Raw genomic sequence first — 26,984 nt, forward strand, 5'->3', positions numbered from 1 at the left:
TCCAACTACCAATGACTTGATATATGTGGAACTCCTGGGAAGCCACTGGATTCTCTGCACCTCTGTTTGTCCCAGGTAGCTACTTAATAATCTGTACCTGTTGACATTTCTGAATAGCTCCATATACTTGGGTGTCTTATAAGACCCCATAAGAATATCTCTGCATAATGTAATAGTTAAGAAATCAACTGTTTAAGGCTGGGGATTTATTTAGCTCAGTGGTTCCACCACCTGCCTCAAAAGTGCAAGGTCCCAAGATAGATCCCTGGTTAAAAAAAAAAAAAAGAAAGAAAGAAAAAAACAAAGAAATCAACTGTTCAGATTTCAATGCAGTTTTGACATGCACCAGCAGTAGGAACTTATTCGACATGATTGAACATTCTACATCCTGTTTCCTCTTACCCACGGTGGGGGCTGTAGAAAGACTACTTACTTATCTGGTGTGTGTTACAGGGATGAAAGGAAGGCTTTCAGCAGTGCTGAGTTTAGGACAAGGACCACACAGTACACACACAGATACTCTAACTTCCTGGGCAGGGATGGAGATTTCAGGGGTCCTGCTAGCCAGCACTTAACTTTTACCATCAGACACGACCCACTTTTACAAGGAGTATGGGACAGAATGGCGCAATATGGGTGGCACAGTTTGCACATCGGCCCAGGGCTCTCCTGCCCGGTCTGTCATCCTTTGAACAATCTGCTCAAAAGACGGATGGTTCCTGTGGCCAAGGCAGGGTTGGGCTCAGGGTCACATCATGAGAGACAAGAGTCAGCCAAAACCCTATTTATTTGTATATTTGACTTATTAAAGACAAATGATGCTGAAGCAATTCCTTGGCCACCGACTGAATAATTTATACATCCAATGAGATTATTTTATTGGAGCTTTCATACTTGTTTAACTGTTGAGTTTTTAGATTTTCTTGTGTGCAGTAGCAACTTCCACTAAGCACTTTCTAGTCTCTTTGCGGTCGCTCCTTGAAAATTCACAGGCATCAGGACTACACGGCAAGATGTCTGTCATTAAAAAGGGCTCCAAAAAAAGAAAATAATCAAAATCAAACCCAAACTTAACTCTCAGGAAAACCATTTGCTTCTACAAAAATGTATGTTGAAGAAACTGAGATATTAAATGGGTTAGGCCTTTCAATGTCTCAAATAAGATATATTTAAAATAAAAATCTAATGACACAGTGCCTTTACTCATTTTCCTGGAGTTCGAGGAGAGCCTTCAAAGCTTCTATCGGGCATGCAATTCCACTCAAGAGTGATGTTGATCCCGCCTTGTCCTATTACTTATAAATCCAATATAAAGGTATACTCGGTTCTTCCCCAGCTTGAATTTTTGCCCAGCTTTTTTCAGCCTGCTGCCTTTTCAAAACACTTTATTAAATACTTGTTTTAGTGTCACATTCTTTAAAGGAAAATAATAACTACCAAGTACATTTTATGGGAGTTGCTTGAAATACAGGCCACAATGCCAGAAACTAATAAAGTCAAATCTCATGACTTCCATCCAAGGGCCACCATAAAGCTGTGACGGGGCAGTGTGGGCACATTTGACCTGAAAATGGAAACACGCGTGTTATATTGCCTACTTTTACTGGAGAAATTGTCATGAGGTTCTGCAATTTTAAAACTATATTCTTATTCTGTTGACTGTAATGCAAGTTAGCTTCTAAATATCTTTTTTCCTCAAAAGAAACAGTTTCCCCATCACATTACCCCGAAGCACCAGCCTTATTGGCTGGCATTTATTAGTCCTGTTTTATGAGTGAGATGGCTGGATGGGCAACAGTTTTCAGGTCATGCCCTTGAGATGAGGAATTTTGACCTTGAGGCTGCTTCAGTTGTGAGGAGAGGGAATTTCATGGGAAGAACCTGGTTAGAAGCCTCAAGAAGAGTCCAAATTGACGCCTGGTACATTCTGGAGTGGAATGCTTCCAAGTACATATTTTAAAAACTACCCATGATGGGTCAAAGTATAAAAGTTTGCCTCCAAGAGTCTAGAAGTGTTTCTCTGACTGATATTATGCTATGCCTGGTCCGCAGTATGAAGATGAGGGATCTCAACATATCAGCTTCCTAAATTGATAGCACTTATGTACTGAGGTATGTGGGTGGTTACTTTCCAGTCGCTGGGTAGAGAAATTGAAGCTGAGATGTGTGGCTGGCCACTGGCTTAATTTCAAATAAAATACAGAAATTTGAGCCACATGGACTGGTGTTTGCTTCTAAGATCCGGGACTTTTACTTACTTAGGAACAGAGGGGTCAGTCAGAAAGAATTAAGCATTTTCTCATTATTCTCCAAGAAAGGATGTGAACCAGAACTCAATGAGGTAAAAATTAAATTTTCTCATTATTCTCCAAGAAAGGATGTGAACCAGAACTCAATGAGGTAATGCATTTTATTTTTATAACACATGTAAATTCTAGCAGCATATTCAATTTTAGGGACCCTTGACCTCCTGAGTATGCAAATAACCAAAAGTACAGACTGATTGCTCATGATTCTATATTGCAGAAGTATTACATATCAATAAAAGTCAAAATTTTGAATATATTTCCACTTCTGCAAACCAACTTGGTTTAAATTGAAAAATTAATAGAAAAAAATAGCAAATTACTTAGCAACAGCAATTCCTTTTAATTTACTTTTAAATTTTTTATTTAGTTTATTTTACATTTGCACCAAAAAGTTTTTGAAATACTTAGGCATAAGTCTAACAAAGTATGTATTTGTGTGTAAGATCTCTGTGAAGAAAACTATAAAAACTCTGATAAAAAAAATCAAAGCAGGTCTGAAAGCTACTTTATGTTCATTGGTAGGAAGAATCGATATTATCAAGATTTAAATTCTTCCCAATTTAATCTTTATATTAACTCAATTTTAATAAAAACATCAATAAGTCGTTTTGTAGTTATCAACAAACTGATTCCAAAGCTCATTATGAAGAGGCGAAAGACTCACATATTAAAAGAGAACAATGAACAGGGCTGATACTCCCTGATTTTAAGATTTTCTCTAAAGTTACAGTAACTAAGAGTGTGGTACTGGCAAAGAATGAATAAGTAAACCAAAAGAACAGAATGGAGAATCCAGAAATACATGTGTACACAAATAGCCAAGTATAAAGGAAATACAATGGAGCACAGATGGCCTTTCAACAAATGCACTTAGACAACTGGATGTCTACTTGTAAAAACAGAATTTAGGCACTGACCTTACTTCCTTTGCAAAAATCAACTCATAAATCATAATGAATACTAGACCTAATTTCTAGTAGATAAAATAGGAGGAAAATCAAAGTGGCCTTGGGTTTGGTATAAATTTTTAGATACAATACTAAAAACACAATCTATGAAGGAAAATGTGACGAGTTGAACTTCATTAAAGATTTAAAACATCTGCTCTGTAAAAGACACTGTAATGAGAATGAAGACAATCCATGAACTGGTAGGAAATCTTTGCAAAAACACATATGTAACAGGGCCGGGAGATTTAGCTCAGTGGTTCCAACCACTTGCCTCACAAGTGCAAGATCCCAAGTTTCATCCCCAGTACCAAAAAACAATAACACATATTTTAAAAATGACTTATAGCAAGATAGACAAAGAATAGTTAAAGGTCCACATTAAAAAAATCAAATAACATAATTAAAAAGTGTGCAGATGGTCTAAACACACACCATAGCAAAGGAGATGCATAGAGATGATGAACAAGCCCACGGACAGGTGCTCATCATCACACGTTATCAGGGAATTGCAAAGTTAAACAACAATGACTGCCACTCCATACGTTCTGGATTGGCCAAAATCCAAACCACTGACACTACCAAAGGCTGGCAAGGATGCAGATGAGTGAGAACTCTCATTCACTGCTGGTTGGACTGAAGAATGTACAGCCACTTCTGTGCAAGACAGTTTGACAGTTTTTTACAAAGCGAACCATGGTCTTAACTATGCAATCCATCAATTGCACAACTTGGTATTTATTCAAATGACTTGAAAACTTAGGTCCACACAAAAAACACTGCACACAGATATTTATATCAGCTGTATTCATAATTGACAGACTTTGAACCAATAAAGCAAGATGTCCCTCAGTAGGTAACTCCGTAAATAACTCTGACATAGCCAGGCAGTTCAGCAGAAGAGAAAAATGTGCAAAATCAAGCCATGAAAAGACTCAGAGGAACCTTCAATGCAGGTTACTAAGTGAAAGAATCTGAAAAGCCTACACAGTCTACTGGCATCCTGGAAAAGGCAAAACTATGACTACAGTAAAAAGAACAGTAGTTGCCAGGGGCTTGGGAGAGGGAGCAATCATCAGGGAGAGCACAGAGAATCTTTAGGGCAGTGAAACTGTTTTGTGCATTTTCTTAATATGGATAAGTGGCATTATGCACTTGTCAAAACTCACGTCATCTCCACCACCAGGAGTGGCCCTTAATGCAAACTACAGACTTTATTAATAACAATATATCAATATTGGCTTATCAGTTATAACAAGTATACCACATTTATTCACTAATGTTTATAATAAAATAAACTGTACAAGGGGGAGACAGAATATTATGAAATTCTATTTTCCTGTAAATCTAAAAATCAAACTTATTTTTTTTTTAAAAAACTTCATTTGGGGGACACTCATTTGATAAGAATATTCTAGTTGCTCTCAACAGTTCACTTGGCTTTGTTCTGTAGAGATTCGTTCATGGCTAGTTTCCTAAGAGAAATGTTTTACTGGCCTTTCTTCAGCTCTAAACAATGCATATACAATTCTTTTAAATAATAGGCAATCAATACTATCATCTCTAATCTACAGATGAGAAAATTGAGTTTATAAAGAAAGATGAGATAAAGCAGAAGGTAGAATTCAGACCTCCTGATCACAAGGACTATAATAATTGATTTGAAAGTTCTCATATACAGGAGTATCAGTCATTTTAAAGAGATGAACAGGGTTATGGCTACATATTAAAAGACAACTATAACTGCTCACTCTGGACAAAACAGGAAGGCTGAGACACCTATCACCTTGGCAACTGTGAAGTCATATAAGTGTCCCACCAAAGAATTGGTGACATGGTGAAGGACCTTACCTTCAGGACCATGAACATTTGCTATGAGAACCTCTGGAGCATGAGTTGTGGGAGAGATGGTGTGGGAACAGCAAAATAGAGACAGGAAGAAAAGACTCATCTTCTAAACCACAGTGCAGCTGACTGATCCCATTTGTCAGTATAGGTTAGGTCATGCTGCTATAACAAAAATTTCAGTCATGCAGAATGGTGTTTATTCCCCCTCACACTCCTTGGTATTCTCAGGTGGTGTGAGGGTTCTGTTCCACTTTGATCTTGCTAAAGGTCCAAGCAGGATGGAAGGATCCCTTACCATCTGGAAGTTTGCTGGTTGTGAGAGCAGACAAATGGGGTCATATGAATCACTTTCTTGTTTTCAAAGACTTCCACACATAATTTTTGCTCAGGTTCTTAGGCCAAAGTGAGTTCCATACCATACCTAACTTGGAGGGCCTGGGAAAATGAAATCCTACTATGTTCCCAGAATAGGTGGAAAGGAGGGACCTGCTCAAGAATGACAATAGGACTACCACTCTTCACTGCCTTTAGAAAAGTTCCCTTTTGATGTTACTACCCAAAATAGATTTTGTTGGAGGAGATAGAGGAGAAAGGAAAAATTACTGTGAAATTTGACTGGTACTCTTTTCCCTTTCACACTGCCAAAATAGGAGCTAGACCAATGCTTGTCCTTGTCTTAGAAATGTATGCATTTTATTGATATTGTAAATCAATCATAAAAATGTAGCTAGGTACGAATTTCAAACAAGACATGTGAATTCTTCAGAAAAATGATCATTGCTTAGTGGTCAAACTGAACCCTATGTGAACAGGGTGTCATTGAACCCTTAGTGACTTAGTTCATCCCATAATAATTCCACAGCCAAATTTATACTGTTAATTCAAGGGGGCTTTCTGACAGAGTTATGGGCCTACACAAAATGACAATAATTTAAGAGACACAGTTGAAAAACAGAAAATACAATATAAGAAAAATAAAACTCAGAAATTATGACTTACATGAAAAAAAGCAGAAACTTTAGCTTCACAGCTATGGGTTAGGATTCGCCTTCCTCACCAGTAATGTACAGCCTCCTTATCTTTTAAAATTAGTCATTAAAACAGTATCATAATGAACCTCATCACAGTCAAATATGAGAACAAATAAACTTGTTTCTTCAATGAACATTACTGAGCACCTACTATGTCAGGTTAACTTAAAAGTGATTATTACTATTATTTATCTCTACATAAAGCTGTGTTTCTGCTCTAGACAAACTGTTTCATTCTTTGAGAAATTTGGATGGGAATTCTGCCTTGAAGCCTCAGGGCTGATGTGTCCAGGTAGCCCTACCCTGGCAGAAGCATAGCAAGGCCCAGATGACAGACAAATGCAGTCAATCAATTTCCTTTGTCCTCTGCTGATTTCCTGTGTCACATCAGGAAAGGTACTAGACTGTTCTGAATTTCCCCACTGGTAAAATGAGGGCAGCATTTCTTCCTCCTTTTCCCACTCCTCCCCAGGGGTCCCATAGATCAACTCCCTAGAGTCTAAAATTACTATAAGTGCCACATAGAACAGCGTTGTTTCAGATGCACCATTCTTCTTCTTTTCTACTCTACTCTCTTCATCTCAAACTGCCACCCTGAGCTTTGTGCAATTTTTCTTTGCTTCTTTAAAAGGAAAGCGCCTACCTGGTAAGTGTAAGGTCCTGAGTTGGATTCCCAGTACCAAAATAACAATGATATAATGATAAGAATGTAAAAAGAAAACAAATCAACTCTTCTCCCAGGTGAATTTTCAACTAAATTCCCAAGGTAAGTAGCTCATTTAAGAACAGAAGGAACCAGCCTGCTCAGTGTACAGGACAGTGGGGGAGGGCGTGGAGTTGGGGGTTCAGAAATCTGGGTTTTGTTTGGCACCTGCTCTGTCAGTTTTGGCTGTGTGATGTCATGAGGTGACTGTCCTGTCCAGATCTCAGGCTTTTCTTGCAGATCATGCAGAGATGCTTCCCAAGGTGGCTCTCTCTGCCAGGATTCTTTCCAGAAGAGGCAGCAGAGGGTGGAGCCTGAGCCTCCAGGAGCTGGGTTTGAACGTAGGTATTGCCATTCACCAGACCTGTGAACTCGGGAGAGCTCCTTGCCCTCTCTCTGCTTCACTCCTCAGCTGCAACTGGGAGGTGATGATGGTCATTGCACAGGGTGGGGGAGGTTTAAATGGGGGTCCACCATCCTGTCTTGGAGCCAGCTGACTGTGTAATGTAACCAGGAGCCTGAATAAAGCTCTCCCGCTTTGTGAGTGGGTGTTGGACATTGTGTCTCCGTGATGAGGAAAGCAACACAAAGGGCACGAACGTCATAAATGCTCAACAGATTTATTATTCCGGTGAGTGTTGGTCTGTACTAGAATACCTAGTGGTGTTCTCTGACAGGTTAATTTAAGGTTCTCACGAGGACCTGTTTTTGTCCTCCACCTGTCTTCTGCATGGGAAGGGCTGATCCACAACAGCCAACTTGGGCCATTTTCTTGCAGTGGATGCATGCGTGATGGGGAACTGGAGCCAGAGCAGGGATGAGGAGAGAGGAGGAAAGAAGTCCCAGGGTCTGTGGAAAGCACAGTGAGCCACAGGAGTAATGCAAGCTGGCTCAGTCTGACTCAGGTAGCACATACTAAGTGCCCATTCCTGTGTGTTCAAGTGCATGTGTTAGAGAGAGAAACAGACAAACAGAGAGCAGGGGAGAGGGATGTAAATGGTATAAAATAAGAACAGTGTGTCTGCCTCAAGGAGCTCACTGACTAATTAAGAGGCTAAAATAAACAACCGGAAGTTGATTTTATTCCAGTTCACTACATGGCACATGAAAAGGTAGGGACAAATGAAATGCACAGAAAGACATCTGGTACTGGGAAGAGATGGCTTCCTGATGGAGGTGGCAGATGAGACAAGATTTTAAATGGCAGGAAGGATGGCAATATTAGTTACTCCACTCATCCAAGTAAAATTTATTGAGTACCTATTAAGGTCAGGCACTGTGCTAAGTCCTGGGGAGGCAATGGCAGACAAAAACTAACAGAGTTCTGGGAGATAAAAGTGGAGAATATTGGGACAAAAGAGCCAGTCAGAGCATGGCTGTGAAGGCAGAAAGGAGGTCCCTGAGAAAGGCAGCTGGAGCTGTGGCTGGGAGGTTTCAATGGAGGCCGTGCACTGGAACTTCACTCCTGTGTGTGTATGTTATAGCGACGCAGGTGGCCCTGCAGCTGAGCAAGCCTGATCCCGGGGCAGTCAGCAGAGAAAGGATAGGAGGGCAGAGGCAGAGGGCCGACCAGCCAGGAGAACGGTAAATCCCTGGTTGGTGACTGGAGGGCATGCTGGCCATGTGGATGTAAGAGAAGCCGACAGCCTGACAGAAAGGGCACGAACATGGGTCGCTGTCACATTGTCTCACCTGGCTTGCCTCTTCTAGGTTGTCACCAAGGGCCTCTGTTTCCTTGTCAACAAAGCAAATACCCCCTCCCCCAAGGATTGTTTGGAGAAGCAGAAGTAAACTGCAGAAAATGCCAGACACTGAACAGTCCTTGGCAGGCATCATGTGGGTGAAACAAGGACAGTCACTCACTTAACATCCTTGACTTACTTGTTTAGCACATGTCCTGCTGACATACAGATGAGCCTAGATTCTGCCCATGGTGATGGACAGAGTGGCTGGAGAGTTTAAGATGTCCTTACACATTGGGAATGGGGAGTCACTTAAGGGGAACAGAGTTTCAGTTATGCAAGATGAGAAGCATCTAGCAATCAATTGCACAGCAATGTGAATGTATATAATATTACAGATTGCCACACTTAAAATAGGATGGTAATTTTATGTTATATGGTCCTGTAACCACAATTTAAAATAAAATAAAAATATTTTTTTAAAAAAGAAAGGACATATGGAGATATCTCAAAGAGCTGGGACTAGAGGTTCCACTTGACCCAGCCATCCCTCTGCTGGGTATCTTTCCAAAAGAATTAAAAGAATCATACCACAGTGCTATATGCACACCAATGTTTATAGTGGCACAGTTTGTAATAGCTGAAACTTGGAAACAGCCCATTTGCCCATCAGTTGGAGACTGGATAAAGAAGATGTGGTTTTTCTCTAAAATGGAATACTACTCAGCCATAAAGAATGAGAAATTAGAGAGTCATTCATAGGAAAATGGATACACACTGAGGATATACTCTTAAGTGAAATAAATAAGCCACACATGTGTAAATACTGAATAGTTTCTCTGGTGTGAAAAACTATAATAGTACACAAGATCCTAATGAGATAATTAATAATGTGAAATAGGAAGAAAAGGGCTAAAGGTGTAGGGAAAGTGGGAAGGGTAGGGGAAAGGTAATAAGGGAGAGTAAAAAAATATGAGAAAATGAAAAAAATGTTTGTAAATGGGGAGGGGAGGGGGGGTGAAGGGAGGGCAGGGACAAGGGGAAAAAATGAGAATCAAGAATGTCATGTAAAGGTACAGGATCCCAATAATGAATGTAACTATTGTATACCTAGATTGTACCAATAAACTCAATAAAAGGAACAAAAATATTTTAACAAGTAGATTTAAGAGGAGATACCATTTTAAAAATGTCTTTATAGTTTCAGGTCTTAGTAACAAGGAGCACGGTGGTAATCATTCAAAACAAACAAAACAAAAAGTGGGAAAATCTACAGGATTCCACAGAGGGTGGACAGGAGGATGGAAACTAAAGTGGCAGCCTGGCACCGTGTTGCGTGTCCTGCCAGCAGAGAGAGGTATGAAACAGGAAGCTGGCAGGAAGATGCAGGGCTGGGCCCAAGGGAGCAGCTGGAAGGTTACTGGGCCACCAAGGTGTCACTCAGGTCAGGTGAGACCTGAGTCTCGGTCTCAGGCTCCACCAGCAACACAGCTCGATCCTCCCAGGTCCACACAGCCTCCTTGTCTTTCTGCTACTGCCGTGCTTCCTGTCCCTTCCGGTCCCTCCTCCCCCTGGGCCTCTGTGCCTTCTCGGCTCCATTTTCCCCCAGCCTGCTTGCACTCAGCTGTCACCTCACCGCTTCTCTCCACACATGTCCTCTTTAACTAACTGACCAGAAGTGGAAAAGAATGACAATGGTCAGTTCTAAAGAGAGTGCGAAAAAACAGAAATTCTCATATACATGAGGGGACCCAAACTTGCTACAACCAGTTTGGATGTTAATTTCATAACATTTAGTAAAAATTGTTTAAATACATACTCTTTGACTTTGCAGTCCCACTTCTCAGTCGTGATCTCAGAAGTTTGTAAATCTGTGTATCTAAGGATGCTCACTGCAACAACCTGAATATTATCCATGGGAAATTATAGAATTTGTTATCAGCCACCTGTTCAAAGAATACTGATCAGAACATGATAGATCTGCATCTCTTGGGATGGAAAGATTGTGTGTGAAGGGGCGTGTGTGTGTGTGTGTGTGTGTGTGTGTGTGTGTGTGTGTTGTACATAAACATGTGTATACTGATGCCTATTTAATAAAAGAAAAAAATAGGAACAATATGCACCTACCTGCTAGTGCTAAATATGTCATAAGTACAAGATTGCTTGTACCTTGGTAGGCATTTCATGTCTGTGTATAAGAATATTAAAACTGGCAACATTTTGGGTGGGTAATTTTTATTTTATGTATTGTCATGGTTTAGATCTAGAGTGTCCCCCAACGTCTTGTATGGGCTTACAGAAGACAACTGGAAGATGAGGGTGCTACACTCATCATGGGATTGATCCCTCCATGTGTCCATAGATAAAAGTGCTCCTAGGAGTTTGGAAGAGGCATGTCACTGGCGGGAGACACTTGAAGGTAGATCTTCCTCTCTGATCCCTCCCTTCTCTCCTTGCTTCCTAGCTGTCATGAGGTGAACAGCTCTCTTCTGCCATTACCCTGCACTAGGACATTTCTGCTCTGAAGCCAGCCAAGCATTGACTGAATTCTCTGAAAACTGTGAACCAAAATAAATCTCTTTACTTTGCCAAGTATTTTGTTCCAGTGACAAGAAAAGTGACTAATACATGTATTTATCAATATTTTTCATCTAACGTAAATTTAAAATCAAGACAAAAAATATTCCAATAGAAGGAATCTCCTTGATACAGTTCATTCTTCCATACCAGGCCATAAGTTCCTGACAAGCCTATGGATTGGCTGCCTCTGGATCACATGATAATTCCTGGTCCAATCAGGGTGAAACAGGAGGATGTATTAATAAACATGACTGTAGGCAGGCTGCAGGATATGGTAAGGGCAGTCTCAGCTGGAAAGGTTTGTAGGCATGCAGATGTATCATGGAAAAGTCTTTCCACCTCAGCTATGCACCAAAGACTAGAAATGCTCATTACTTTGGGTACATATAGAGAGGTAGAGATTTGAGGAAGGTCAAAAGAGAACTAAAATAATACAATGAAGGAAAAGCAGCAACTTGAAAGAAGAAATTAAACGGAAAAAAAGACATGCCAGTTGCTAATTGAAAAAGTATTTACTAAATGGCTACTATGTGCAGGCATTATGCTAGTGCTGGGTGTCTAGTGCTCCTGGCATTGAACAAGACAGGCATTATATTCTATGAGGTCAGGGCAGTGGTGGGTTAGCATTTGTTGCAAGTTGGTTTAGCTGCAATGATAAAAGGCCCAATACGACAGTAGCTTAATCAAGTTAGAAGCTAATTCTCTCTCCCATTGAAGAAGTCCAGAGGGATGTGATTTAGGGCTAGTAGGACGCTGACAAGACAGGGGCTATCAGAGATTCAGAATCTTTTTTATCTTAGAGATTTACTTTCCTTAGCATGAGGTTTTCACCTCACAGTCCAACATGTCTGCTTACAAACCACCAGTTGTGCTCACATTCCAGCTAACAGGGAGGAGGAAAGAAGATAGGAATGCCTCCTGATTCTAAGGCCACTTTCTCTCCTGTTTGTTTGGCCATATGGCTATTCCTCACTTCCAGGGAGGCTGGGATATGTAGTCTTGTCCTGGTGACCAGTACCTGGCTACTCTGTACTAAGAGTAGAAGAAAAGCATGGAGAACAGGAGGCACCTGTCAATGTCTGCCACAGAAATGAGTTGGAAAATAAGCAAACAAAAGCGTCACAGAATAGAAAGTAGTTTGACGAATAAAATCTTATGTGGAAGAAACATAGATTGGAGGCTACCAAAAAGGGAATGGTTAGAAAAGGCCTTGCTATTAAGGTGAGATCTTAGCTAAGATTTGAAAAAGCACTAGGCAGCCGTGGAAAGGAGAAAGATCTACAGGAAGAAGGCACTAAGCGGAGGGAAGCCATGGCACAGAGCCAGGAGGCAGGAGTGAGGTGGACTTGGACAAGGAATAAAGCCATGGCTGCTGCGCATGCAAAAAAGCAAAAACAGCCACATCCTGGGGTCCCCAGGGGGAAGTCAGAGCAAGAATTGGGTCATCAGTGCTCTTCCCTACAATCCTGTATGTGAGTGTATGTGTGTGCTTGTGTGGGGGGGGGTTAGCTCTGTATCTCACTCAGCTTCATGTGTGTGCATTTGTCCCAGACTTTCCAGATTTACATCCAAGGGGATGAGCAGAGTGGAGAGTCAGGAATGACAATCTAATCAAATCTACTGTGATAGTAATTAGAATACTCCTGTTACTCAGAGCTTTGTCCCCTCTCCTCTGCCAACATAATTCTATGACATCTTTGCTGAGTGGCTCTTCGGTGCCAGTGATATTGCAGCATTTCTCTGCTGAATGGCATATTCTGATTTCAGCTTCTCTTTGGCCTCCTGGCCATGTCTTTGTGCCACCATAGGCAAGAAAAGGGGATGTAAATGATTGTTCTGGTCCCAAGGCAGCTTGGCCAGGAGATGGAGGCCATTAAGAATTGCACAATTATTCCCCTCAGATTCAGGTGGGGTCGGACTCAAATTATTTTGCAACTACTATGTAATTTAATTCTCACAGCATCCTAGGCACTGAGCGAATAGGCTCTATTCCCATCACAAAGGTAGAAAAGAGAATTGAAACACAGGAATGTAATTGACTGACCTAAGGTCAGGCAGCAAGTTGACAGCATCCCAAGCCTCTCTCTGCTAGCACAACCTGTGCTTTTGCCTGGTCCTCCATGTACTTCTTCTGTGGGGCTGCTCAGCTTTCTGAAACAGAACTCCTGAGAGGAAACAATCCAGTTTGCCCAGGGTTGGGAGGTTACTCAGGGAGAGTGCCAGGCAAGCCAAAAAAGCTGTTACCTTCTCTGAAATGGTCTGAAGGCATTAAACATCTGCTTAGATCAAGAGGAGTCACAGAGGTGGGTGAAAAGGAAATGGATCTTAAGCCAGATGCAGCTTTCACAGATGCTTTATGATTTCTTTTGAAACTGGCTCGTGGAGAAAGACAAGGCAGAGGCATCCACGGTGTCTAGAGAGATTTTTGCTCCTAAAACAGTAAGTTCAGAAAGCCTGGTGTTGACCAAGCTTTCTTTCCCTGGACTCAGCCTCAGGGACCCCACAGCTGCCCCTGTCCCTTAGAGCTCTGCACCGGCCAGTGTGGGATGACCAGTTGTGCAGACTCACAGAACGCTTAGAGGAGACCATGGAAATGATACTGCTGTGTTCATGTACAAAAGAAAGGGCTGTGCCCGAGTCAGGCCCAGGCGGAGTCCTTGTGTACTGTCCTTGCAATCAGAGATAACGAAAACATAAAATGTGATTCAATGAAGCTGGATTCTTAGAGATGAATACAAGCAAAGAGCAGGCTTTGATGACAGGTTGATAACTGTGAATACAGAATTCTTGGGCTCCAAGTTTTCCCATGAGACACTGGACAATTCTATGTACTGAATCCTTTATCTAAATTAGATAGAAAAATAGAGGCAGAGGTAACCACCCAGGAAAACCGACCCCTGGTTCTACCTTTGTCCAGTCTGAGTCCAGGTATCAAGGAAGCCTGACAGGCAGCTTGCGAATGGGTTAAGACCGCCATAAAGGTTGTGAGCGGATGTGCTCTCTGGTGAGACACCCTGAAGCTGGCCTTGCTGACACAGGAGCTGACTTTGTGGTATGTCCGTGTGGCACATCCTACTCTGGGGGACCTGAGGCACATGCATGGTGTGGAAAGAGTTAACCACACAGGCCCTGGGAGTTCTCATTTACTCAGGAGAACAGCAATCCTCCAAGGAGAATTCTGACCAAGTGTGCTGTTTTGAGGCCATGGTGCACCAATTATGAAATGGTTAAAGCAGAGGAAGGGAGAAAGTGGAAAGATTTCATGAGCATCTTGGTTGGTGGAGAGCAAATAAAGCCTGTGACTTCACTGGGTACATGAAATTTTAGCCCAGAGATTAAAGGAATAGAAATTTGTGGGTTTCTTTTTATTATGTTTCAGAGCTTTTGTGATACACTGACTCGGAGTAGACAAAGGTAGAAAGTTACTGCAGGCTCTTGTTAACAAAAGGGGATTGTGCTTGAATCCCTTCCAGGGTCTGATTTTTTTCCCCTTCTCCACAGTGATCATTCTGCTCTCAGCTACACAGGTGCGTGGCACAGCACTGCGCTATCTCATAATACCAGCTCCAGCCAAGGTGCTCACAGACACAACGGCTGAATTTATGACATCCGTGTCAGTGTCCCTGCAGGAGGCAGGGCTCGTGCAGGCTGCCAGGTTAAGGAGCTCCCTGCTTCTGTGTTACTAGGTCACATGACACGCCGGCCAGGCGTCCCAGAAACAGACTCTGATAATAAACCTGGATAGCATGTGAAAAACGAGCCCAAGACCTTGCTTCAGCTTTCGCAGTGGACAGCAATCTCATCAAGGTATGAATCTGCCAAACAGCAGGACTGGCTTAGCAAGGACTCTGGTAAATCTAGCTGCAAAGGTGGGTACCTTTCTAAGCCAGGCAGGAAGCAACAAGCCAAATGCTTGCCCTGCCTAAGATCAAGGTTAGGGTCTTATCACAAAGGCCAGTGCTCCAAGGCACAACTGATTTATGTGTTTAGCAGGAGGATGGCTTTGCAGGCTGTGGACTCAGGGAAGCCCAAGCTGTCTGCTGCCTAGTTACGTGGTCTAGGATGAATCACTAAACTCTCTCCTTTGGAAGGTAAGGGTGTCGTTACACACCTGTACTGTTGGGAGGCAGGTAAGACTGTGTGCATCATACTCAGCCTGCAGTGAACACTCAGGAATAGTGAATACTCAGGAATAGTGAATATAGGTATGAAAAAGGGGGCATGATGCAGCCACTGGGTTTTCCCAAGAAGTTCTGACAGAAATCCCCAGAATCCCAAACCAGAGCAAGTTGAAATCCAGAAATCATTGTCAGGCTACCCTCAGTGCCTCTCAGGCAGGCATCCTTCTGTGATTCCATCTCCTCAGGCACCAACCTCCTTAACAAATTTGTCCCCTCCCCTTTAGTCCTTGTGGCTCTCCGCCAGGGTTTGTGGCATTGGCTGAGCCTCTTGAACTTCTACAGCCAGCTGGGTGCACAGTGCCCACAAGACGGGGGTCTGCTTCCTGGTTCATTCTCCATTCTAAGGATGAAAAGTATGCAGGTGGCCTGGCACGGGGTGCTATCCCTGTGCTTCACTCAGCCTGTCAGTTAACCACTGTTTTCTCCTGCGCACAGCAGACAGCCAAGTTTTCAAAACTTCCCCTGGAAATCCCTATGTGTGTTAACTTGGAAAGAAGAAAACCCAAGAAGAGAGTGTATGTGAGAAAAGCCTTTATTACATCAAGGAACCACTAGAAAAATAATTAGAAGGTAAGAGAGAATTGGAAGAAAGAAATGTGGCAGCTCCCTCGGGCCCAGTCACTTACTATTCAATCCAAGCAGCTATGGGACATGATTTCATGGCCCATGAAGGTGTCCCTGGGGTTTGCAGGCACAGGAAATCCAGAGGCTGTATGCACGTGGTCCAGTGGCTCTTCTCCTGCGCCGAGGCTGAAAGGGCACTGCCCAGGAAGCCCTCCAGACTGGTGGTCACCACTTTCTCCTCCCAGAGATGCGGTTCCATGCCACTGGTCACAAGGCAGAGAAGAAAAGGCCCTGTGTTAACTGACTCTACTCCTTCTCACAAATAATCACGCAGCAAATAAAATACCGTGGTGCCAATATTTTACAATTAGCCTTTCTGGTTTTCCTTCTTTGTCTCTGTAGGCAAAATGAACTACCAAGTCAAAGTGTGACTCCTAATAAACTGCTCTCATTTACATAACCTGATCAATTACTTGTGCTAGCTATATTTTCAAGAAACTTCTCAACTCTGAATTTCACAGCACATGGGTAGAAAGCTTCAAAGAGAATATTTTTTGCAACTCCTAAACCAAATAATTAAACATGACAGAACTTCAGTGGACACCTCAAATTCTCACAGCCCCAGGCTGAAGCTCCCCTGGGAGCCTGCTGTGTGGAGGAAAGATGAATGCACGCTAACTTCAAAGCCAAGCTTACTGAGTCAAGGCACCAGAAGCTTCAAACACAAGACTGTGGGGTACACAGCAGAAAGAAACTGGACTTCCAGTTTCCTACTGTCTGTACTTTCTAGAATTGTGACTTGTTCTCCACATACACCCAGCATCTTGTATTTGCTCTGCTTGGCCTGGCCATGTGAATGCTGCCTGGAAAGAAGAAGAGTGGTTATAGAGGGTAAGAACATTCCAGAAAGAAAAAAATTGCTTCAGTCAAACTTTGCAAGATCTGTCAGGAATAGCAAATACATAGTGTAATGAACTGCGGGAATAACAAAATAGCAGGGAGATGGGTAGCAGAGATGAATCTAGAAAGGAGATAGAGGGTTTGGAGATTGGAGAAAGGAGGTATTTGTATATTAAACCCTGCTTTCCAAATGTGTTTTGGAAGAGCTAATGACAGTGACATCTTTCAGAATGCAAGCTATAAAGAAGTTAGCTGGATCTTCCCAAGTGTTCTTTTTCCATTCTCTCATGGCAGTGAGCACAACGCTCCATGTGCGGTGAGTGGATTTGAAGCACGAAGAGGCAAAAGCAGGCACTGTTTTCTGGAACCACCAAAGTGACAGTCATTGGAGTGTTTGTGGAAGAAAGAAAATGTTCCCATGCATGTGTTTCATGATGGATCCAAAGAGGGCAGGTTTGGGAGCCAACGGATGGATGAGATTCCAATGTGAACCCCACAACTTTCTGCTCAGAGACCTGTGGCAAGATACTTTTCCTTCCTTAATCTTGATTTTGTCATTTGTAATTCAGGAAAACAAATCACTCCAACCTCATCTGGCTGTGGGGAGGATGAGAGGGAATAATGAGATGGTAATTGGCGGAGAAGAGAAGGTGTGCAGTAAATGCAAGCTCCCTTTCCCTCCTGTTGGAAACCTGTTTTCATGCTACATGCAATAAAAAGTTTATGATGTTCTAAAATTAGTTCTAAAACTAATTTTCCAAATTAGGGGGAGTAAATTATAAATCACTGCTATTTTCCTGAAATGGCATTCCTTAGCTAGGAGGGTCCTGAGTTTCTTTGCAATTGCATTAAATTCTATTTACTGCATTTCTATTAAGTCACCAGTGTGTCTGGGAAGAATGTAAAATGGCTAATTCTTACTACAAACATTACCTATGGGAGTGACACACCCGAGATCTCTGTCCACACTCCTCTCCCTACAGACTCAGGGGACCTTGATTAACAAATGTGGAAAACCACTGTGCTCTCTCCTTCCACTTGTCCTGGCCTTGGAGAGTCCTTCCACAGGCACCCAAACCAAAGACAGGTGAAACTCCCGAAAACACAGGGAGACTCAGATCATGACCATAATGCTGTTTTGGGGATGTGCAAGAGTCTTACCAAATTCCCCCAACAACAAAAGTGCTCAGGGAGCTTGTCACATAACTGTTGACGACCGTGGATCACTCTCTTCATCACGAGGCATGCCAAGTGCTAGTTCTCGTACAATCCCCCAGTCACACAGCACTCACGACCAAGTCCAATAGAGAGAGCACAAGGGAATGGGTCCTCACTGTGCTGTCTGCACTCTCCTTCCTGGCCTGGAAGGGCAAAAGGGATGGAGCCAGAGTAATGATCTTCCCCGAGTTCTGGAAGACTGCAGTGGGGCCATCAGAGGTTTGACTTTAGAACAAGGCTGCTGTCTGCTGTTCCCATCATCCAAGCCTGCTTTGCCCTGAAGCTACAACTAGAATCTCTAAATTGCTGGTTCAGTCCAAACAGACTGGAAGCCTGGCCACATGAGTAGGCTGGACCTTCTTCCTGAGCGTCTGGAGAGGTAGAGAAGAGGAGGTGCAAGAGGCAGTGAGGATCATTGAGGGCCCTCAACCCATACACGGATGGGCTTGCATAGTCACCAGGATCATTTGGATCTAGCCAAGAAAAAGGGAGACCTTTGTGTGTGCTCTGTGCATGCAAACTCCAAGTGCTGTGGGCTGTGTGGCAAACTTCTAGAAACTTCCCCCAGCTAACCCAGCCTCACCACCTGGAGCTGTTTCTGCTCTGAGGGAGAAAGCTTTGGAGCTTTCCCCGCTGAAGTCTGTCACCCTCTCAGGCAAGGGCACCTCCCACAGTGAAAGTCATCTGGCCTCTGAGGAATGTCCCACATTCCTCAGGAATAATCCGGGCTGCCCTATCTCCTCACAGGAGAGATGTTATGGCTTATGTTTAGACCACCACCCCCCAAGCCTTATGTGATCATAGGTGGGGCTGTTGGGACTGATTGGATTATGGACACTTACAACTGAATGTGCTGTTAGAGGTGGAGAGGCTCACCTGGAAGGGTACATCTCCTTCCTGGGCTCCCCACTCTCTCTCATCCCATGAGTAGCTCTCCTCTGCCCCTCTACCATGCTGATTCTTCTTTGGAGCCCACTGATCTTGAACTAAAATGTGAGTATCAGGTTTTTGTCCCAGTGACAAAGACAGTGACTAAGACAAAAGGGATCTCTCCTGCATGCCTCAGGCTCTGACCACAGCCACAGCCACAGGTTTTACCTGAACCTGAGATAAGGATCTCAGGACCCTGTCTTGGGTCAGGAAGGAAGAAAGGAGGCTGTTGGGCTGCTAGTCCATAGCCTTTTCCTTCAGAGTGGCCAGAAGGACCAAACCTAGGTCTGATGGTGACGTTGATGAAGATCTCAGCCAGGACAAATGTCTGAAAATTGGCTTTCTGGGCAAAGACTCTGCCGGACAGACTCAAACCTGAGGAAAAATGCCTTTGACAACAGCTTCCTATACACAGCTTTCTTCATACCCTCCACATGAAGCCCTCGGTACCCTGAGTCCCCACCTTCCTTCCTTTCATGGACCTCAGGGTGGCACCAGGGATCCAGCACAGTTATCTAATCTTGTGGGCAAGGGAAGGAAATAATCACAAACACACTTGAAGCAATCCAATCACTCAATATACCAGCCTGTAAAGAAATAGATGAGAAAGAAGTCTTGCAGAGCAGACCAGAAATCTGCCTGTGGGTGACAAGGGCACACAGCTGTTCAACACCCCGTGGGGTACATCCCTATAAGTGGCAGGAGGGGGAGCTGTGGTCCATTGTCTTCTGGGCCTGCTGGTGCCTGCTGGAAAACTTATGGGGAGGAGGTTTCCCCAGCATGTTCTCTATCTTCCTAGGTGTCCTATCAGAGGCAGCTCCGAGTCAGCGGGAAGAACAGTAAGGAGAGGGCAGCTCCTTGAGGCCCTGTCTGCAGTGCAAAGGCACAGAGGGATCAGAGTGCCCGAGTTCATGCTTTGGTCTGGGCAGAGTTGGCCCAAGTACAGGGGAGTCTCCAGTCAGGTAGGAAATGGATGTAGACCAGGTAACTGTGGAAGAAAAGAACCCCTGAGAGGTTGTACAACAGTCTTTGGGAAACAGGCCAAAGTGAGAAATGAAAGTGTTTGGAGGTACAGTTACAAGAATATAGCTGACTTGCTGATATGCACTGTTTAGGGGCTCTGAGATCTCTGACAGGAACAGTGGGACCGAGGGCACCCCTGTGAAGGGCAAATGTGGGGCATTCCTCAGAGGCCAGATGACTTTCACTGTTCGAGGTGCCCTTGCCTGAGAGGGTGACAGGCTTCAGCAGGGAAAGCGCCAAAGCTTTCTCTCTCAGAGCAGAAACGGCTCCAGGTGGTGCAGCTGGGTTAGCTGGGGGAAGTTTCTGGAAGTTTGCCACACAGCCCACAGCACTTGGAGTTTGCATGCACAGAGCACACACAAAGGTCTCCCTTTTTCCTGGCTAGATCCAAAGAAATACTTAGAAGCAATTTCCTTAAGGGTAGAAGAGGGTGGGTGTACCTCGCCATGTTATTCAGAAACTAGCAGAATTTTAGGCGGGCAGAGCTGATGTTGTATGTGTTAGTAGAAAGACCTGAGTTTAGAGTCCGGTTAAACTGGGCTCAAATCTTGATGTTACCGTGGCTGGATTGTGAGCTTGGGCACTCTGCTCAGCTGCTCTGTACCTGCTGTACCTGTTGTACTATACTTGTGGTGCTTGTGCCATGTATAGTGGCCCCCCAACTTTGCTGCTTTGAAATCATAACAACTGGGGATCTTTTGTAAACACTGAGGCATGGCTTCCACCCCCTGCCATTGCTCTAGGATGTGTTCTGGGTGTCACGATTTTAAAGGCTCCCCATTCAGGTAATTCTAATGTGCAGCAAAGTTTGGGAACCACTAGCCTAGACCGTGATAAGTGCACAACTCATGTTTGTTTTCTAGAATTCGCTACATAATTTATAAAAAATGAAAATGCTGGACCCCATGTTTACAATTTTTTAGAATTTCAAGATGGCAACAGAAGGCACTGAACCAAGCTCTGGGGCATTCTGAGTACAGGGCTCTTGAGACGGCAAGGGTGATGCATCCAGAGGCCAGTCAGTCCTTTTCTCCTTTCCTTTCATTTCTAATGAATTCTTGTATTTCTAATGATTTCTTGTATGAAATCATAAAGGCAAAAAAAATCACACAATGAACAAAGGAAGTAGAAATAAGGCTATCCAAGGTAGGCCCAATGGAATTAGCTGCTAGCTGGGTTTGAGGCAACTCTTCCTGAAGGAGCCTGGGACCTCTGCTGGAGAGAGTCGTGAGGCCTCCGAGTGAGTGTACCACTCATTCGACACTTGCACCCAGACCAACTTCCACATAGACACGCATACAAACACAGGACACAGCTCTACTACAGGGTAGGGATTCACTGCAGAAAAATTGTTACAAGTCAGGGACTGCTTTAGGTCTCAAGATTAAGGCTGGACAGTTACGAAAATTAATTTTTCAGGAAGGAAGAATGGCCTCACTCATGCTAGGCTCCAGGTGGAAACAATGTCAGCCAGCTAGCCAGTATCAGCCAGTGCTCCCGGGACCTCACCGTGTCACAGTAGGTACAGGTGTGGTAGGTGCCGGTTATTCCTCTTGGGCCTAGTTAACGGGGCCCCGGTACTCCTGTAGGGACCTTTGATCCCTCAAACCTGCTTTGCTAGAACAGGGAGGAAGTTAGTGGGAAGAGGGAAAGGAGGAAAGGATGCTGTGGGGACCTGGGAGCTCCCTTTAGGAAAGCAGCCGGGATCCAGGAGCTGTTGCCTCTGTTGCCTAAACAGCAGTGACTTAATGAAGGGGTCTTTGAGCAACAAGTCATAGGCCCTGTAAAAGCATCAGAAATGGGTAATCTTCCACACAATTTACAGCAGTCTCGTCCCCACCCACCTGCTCCTGGTCCTTGGGAGAAGTTCACACAAAGCATTCTGACTTTGGTTCCATAAACAGAAGCACCTGGGCTGGCCGGATCAGCCTGTGGGCATGAGCTGACCCTAGGCTGTCTGCAGAGTCAGGAAAAGCCATTTGGGAAGAACTGGTTTTAAAAATCAAGGGATAATTAAAAATTGGGGGATTCGTCCTATTTTCAAAATGAGAAGAGTAGAGTGCTTGGCTCTGTGGAAACTCTGTAGATGTTTTATCTGCCACTGGGGGCTTCACTTTTGACACTGGAATTCTGGCTTCCTGGGGGTCCTGCTTTCACCTTTAATCTCAACCTCTTTGAGGTGGAGAGAAAAATAAAGCAAACTCTTACCGTTTGCTCCAGCACTAAGCACAGGTAGCTCTGTGGAGTTGTCATATCTTCTGAGGGTCAGCCTTGGCCTTTCTGGAGAAAATAAGAGGGTTTTGTGGGAATTAAGGAAGCTAATGCACTTACCTACCTCAGTGTTCCTGGGAGCTCAAGTAAGACTCAAGGTCAGCTCCTTAACCATCTCCAAGAATCATCCTCAGACACAGTCAGAGACCAGGACTATTACTTTTTTTATTTAAAACTAAGGAAACTATGGGCCAGGGATTTAGCTCAGTGGTTTTGCTGCTTGCCCTGCAAGCACAAGGGCCCAAGTTCAATCCCCAGTACCAATAATAATAAAATAAAACTAAGGAAACTAACTCAAGGGAGGTTAAAGACCTGAAGTCAGTTGGTAGATGCTCCAAGCCCGAATTCCAGCTCTGTCTGAGCTTTGGAAGCCCCACCATCACCATGATGGGCCCGGCTAAGGCTTATACCTGGGCTCCTCCACTTTGCTCCAAGATGGTGTGTGATGATTTAAAGAATGGCAGTGTCTAAGGCCCGAGTAGAAGGAGGAAGATGGAAGGGAGAAGAGGAGAGCAATACCTCGAGTGGATCATCTCTCTCACTCATTGGAAAACCAAATCAAAATAAACAAGGGTAACTCTCTCTCTCTCTCTCTCTCTCTCTCTCCCTCCCTCTCTCCCCCTCTCCATCTCTCCATCTCTCTCTCTCTCTCTCTCTCTCTCTCTCTCTCTCCATGCCTCCCTCCCTCTCCACCCCAAGCCAAAGTGATACGATGGTGAGGGTGCAGCCTGCCTAACCAGGCAGCCTCAGAGGGGCACCACTCCCAGGTCAGAGCCAGGTGGCAGCCAGCTGGAATAGACACTCTGCCACAGCCCCTCTGGCTCCCACTAGCCTGAGCTCCCAGGCTCAGCCTGGGGCAGGAAGGCCTGAGGAAGAAGGGTCTCCCTCTCCACCCCAAGCCAAAGTGATACGATGGTGAGGGTGCAGCCTGCCTAACCAGGCAGCCTCAGAGGGGCACCACTCCCAGGTCAGAGCCAGGTGGCAGCCAGCTGGAATAGACCCTCTGCCACAGCCCCTCTGGCTCCCACTAGCCTGAGCTCCCAGGCTCAGCCTGGGGCAGGAAGGCCTGAGGAAGAAGGGTCTGAGCAGCCTTGATGCTCGGCTCCCAGCCTGGGCCAGGCCAGGGTGAGGGGAAGACACCTCCAGCTGGGTGCACAGCACTCTGCTCATCACAGCTGCCAGCCCGGGACGGTGGCCACTGCCGAGAGGCGGGGCCCAGGACAGTGGCTTTAAGAATGATGGAGTGGCCTTTAATTGTTTGTACTCTGAAACCTGGGAAGTGTTGGCAACCAAATGAGACTGGAGGGGCTGCTGGCAGCCGATTGACAGGATGGAGCAGAAGCTTCCAGCCACCTAAACAGTTAAGTGGCCAGTTTGCCAAGGCCACTGAGCAAAGTGTTACCTCACCACGGGGCAGATTAAAATATGCATTTTCTCCTAATTGAGCACAGTGCAATCAGTCGGCGGTCCTGTCACAAGTGCAGGAATGAATTGTCACAGCACGAAACACACTACTCTACAGAGCATCTATTATACGAGGGGAAAAAGCCACATAAACTTCCTTCTGTTGGAATTGCAGCTAATTTGTTGTCCAGTGGACTGGGATATGGCGGCTTGGAGGAGACTCTGTGAAATGGTCCTGCATCCAGTGCAATTTTCTAGAATGGAAAAATCTAGATCTAGGTGAGCACATGATCCCACCATGGCATCTTCTACCTGTTTCATCCCATATGGCAAGGTCCAGAAATTGGTTAACCTTTGTTTTTGTAAGTATGTTTGATGCCCAGTGTGGTTGTAGACCAAATATATATGAAGCACATCCCCCTTTCCACTGCCTCCCATCATAAAATCAGTGCGTTCTTAGAAGAAAAACAAAAATCCCACGACAGAAATGTGGATCCTACTCAATACTCTGGGGTAGCAGTGGATAGACCCTTGAAGGTCAGGGCGGGGTGAAAGACTTTACTCCCTAGTATCTCAGTCGTGGTTTGAATGCTTCCAGAACAGGAAGCTCATTCCCACTCAGGCCCCTGCACCACCACTGGCTGGAGTTAGTTTTGAGGTAAACCTCATGCTAAGCTGACAATGATGCTTTGGGACACACAGACCTCTGTCTGTCCTTAACTTCATAGCCCTTGGCATTTTTAAACACATCTGTGATACTTTTTGTCGGTTTCTTTTTGTCATTATTCATCATTTCGGACATTTATAAGACATGTCACCATTTTAATTCCCCTGTATTTCTCTCTCAGCCATCGCATCCATTTGAACTCATAACTCCTATGCAGTAGCAGTCACTGTGGCCCAAGGCTGCATTTCTGACAGAAGCAGACATCCATAACCCGCTAAAATCCTCAAGTCTTTGCATGTTAAGCACTGTGACTCCATCTGTACAGTTGACTCCGTGTACCTAAATGCAGAACTTGGCATTTATTTTTATTGGTTTTTCCATCACAATTTCAGTTGTGTTACAGCATGTTGAGGATGTTTCAAGTCCCAATCGTGTCATCTACAAAGTCACTATTTCTCCCAGCTGAGGATGTATTATGTCTATGAATTTGATAACCATTTCTTCTTTGTGTTCAGCCAAACAAACCACAAAAATATTCCACAGGACCTAGCACAGGACTCTACACAACCTTTAGAAGCCACTTTTGTGTCTGTCAGAACTCTCCTGAGTTATCCGGTCAGTCTTCCACCTCAGTCCTTGGTGACAGGGACCATTACAAATACTAGTTATAAATACAAGGGGAATAAATTCAAAGGAGGAGATTTTTCTATGTTTTCATTAGAATGATCATAATAGTTCTTTTAGACTTAAGCGAGATTACAGGTAACCATCTAAAAAATCGTGTGTCTAGGATCCTAGTGAATACAAGACATAAAATGTAGCCCATTTATAGAAATCCAAATACATCTTTCACTGAAGACACAATTGACTATAATGACTTCATTGGTTTTAAGGAATTATTAGGGATAAAAATAGAAGACTAATTAGCCTTAGTTAATGCTTTTGCTTATTATTCTCCCTGGCTGGTGAAATTAGCTTGTGCCCCTGCTTTGGTAGCAACACATAAGACTTCAAAGTTGGAGTGGATGTAACTTTGTATCCTTCCTCAGGAAGGGTATCACCAGCCTCCTGGATTCTGCTGCCCTCCAATTGTGACGAGCTGGCATCTGGGACCTGGGATGTCAGCAGCCCGGCAGCCTCTCTCTTCCCTGCTTCCCTGGCAGGCCTCTGCTCAGGGTGCTGTGATGCCTTGGTGTCTTCCTGCCCTGCCCGCTGGGACGCTGGTACTAAAGTTACTTGATTTGCAGATACTGTTTCTTTGCACAGCCCTGAGGTGTAGTTAAGTGGCAGTAAATAACCACTGTATACTGAAAAAGTAATCACAATAACAATAATAATAATAGCTAACCTTTATTGGCTGTTTGTGATGCATACCTGGGTTACCTTTGTGTCATCCTTACAAGAAGCCTGTAGTGGAGACTCTATTATTAGTCCCTTTGTGAACAGGGAAACTGAAGCCTGCAGAGGGGTCACTCATCAAAATCAAGATGAAGCTGAGCTGCTTAAATCCATTGTCTGCTCACTGATATTCCTTGCTTTTTCATTTGACACTGGATATAGTCTGGTTAAATTTAATTCCACAGCAATGTGTGTGTCCCCATCACGTGTCAGTCACTGTGTTACATGTCATAGTCACTTGGCGTAAAAGGCAAGATTCCTACCTGTATGGACCTTAGTCCCCGGGACTCGAATGTGCTGTGGTAACAACCTCGAAGCCTCACTTACTTAGAATAGGAAGGGATTGATTTATTTATCTATTTAATTAATTGACTTACTTATTTTCTCCAGTAGTTGATATTGAATCCATAGCCTTCACACTGAACTACATCCCCAGCGTTTTTTTTTTTTTTTTTTAAGGCAGGGTCTCTGTCAATTGCCCAGGCATGGCTCAGAGTTGTCTCAGCCTCCCAGAGTGCTGGGATTGTAGACATGGGTCACTACGCCCAGCTAAGTTTATTGCTCATTCATACCACATTGCGCTGCAGGTCATGTGGGGGCTCTGTTTACCATGGTCATTCAGGGACCCAGGCCAACAAAACAGCCCCTATCTCAAACACTGGTAGTCTCTGATGACAGAGGAAGCCAGAGACATGGCAGTTTCAGTCCACCAGTCTCGTGCTCATCCCCAATAGGCCGTAGGTCATTTTCACTCCCATGCATTGTCCTGACAAGTCCACACCCCAAGCTGCCATGAACAAATGCAAAACGAAGACGAGTGCACCAGTGCCTGTTGAGTAAGGTAGAACAGGTGCCCCATCAGCAGCTCTCTAGGACTGAAAGGGTTACCAGGCATACATTTGGAATCCCAGCACTCTGGGAGGCTGAGTCAGGAGGATCACAAATTTTAAACCAGTATGGGGAACTTAGCAACTTATCAAGATCCTGTTTCAAAATTGTTTTTAATTGTACAGAAGGGCTGGGATATAGTTGAGGGTGAAGGCACAGGGGTCAATCTCCAGTATAAGAAAAAAAGTTTTTTAAAGGTTAAATGAATAGAAAGCATTTCCTCTAGTAGTATCACAAAACTCTTCAAAGAAGATTGAATTCTCTGAGATGAGTTGAGATTGCAAAAGGCCGAGCCTGGGGTTCAGGCTGGGATGAGAACAGCTGAAAGCAAGTGCCAGACAATCAGTCTGGAGCACAGGTTAGGTGGAAGCAGACAGACAGGTGGACGGCTGGATTGAGGCCCCATGGGGAAATCTGTTCTCAAGTGGACCCCATAAGCA

The sequence above is a fragment of the Fukomys damarensis genome, unplaced genomic scaffold (genome assembly GCF_012274545.1).
Source record: "Fukomys damarensis isolate Sample0158 unplaced genomic scaffold, DMR_v1.0_HiC HiC_scaffold_4, whole genome shotgun sequence".
NCBI lineage: Eukaryota > Metazoa > Chordata > Mammalia > Rodentia > Bathyergidae > Fukomys > Fukomys damarensis.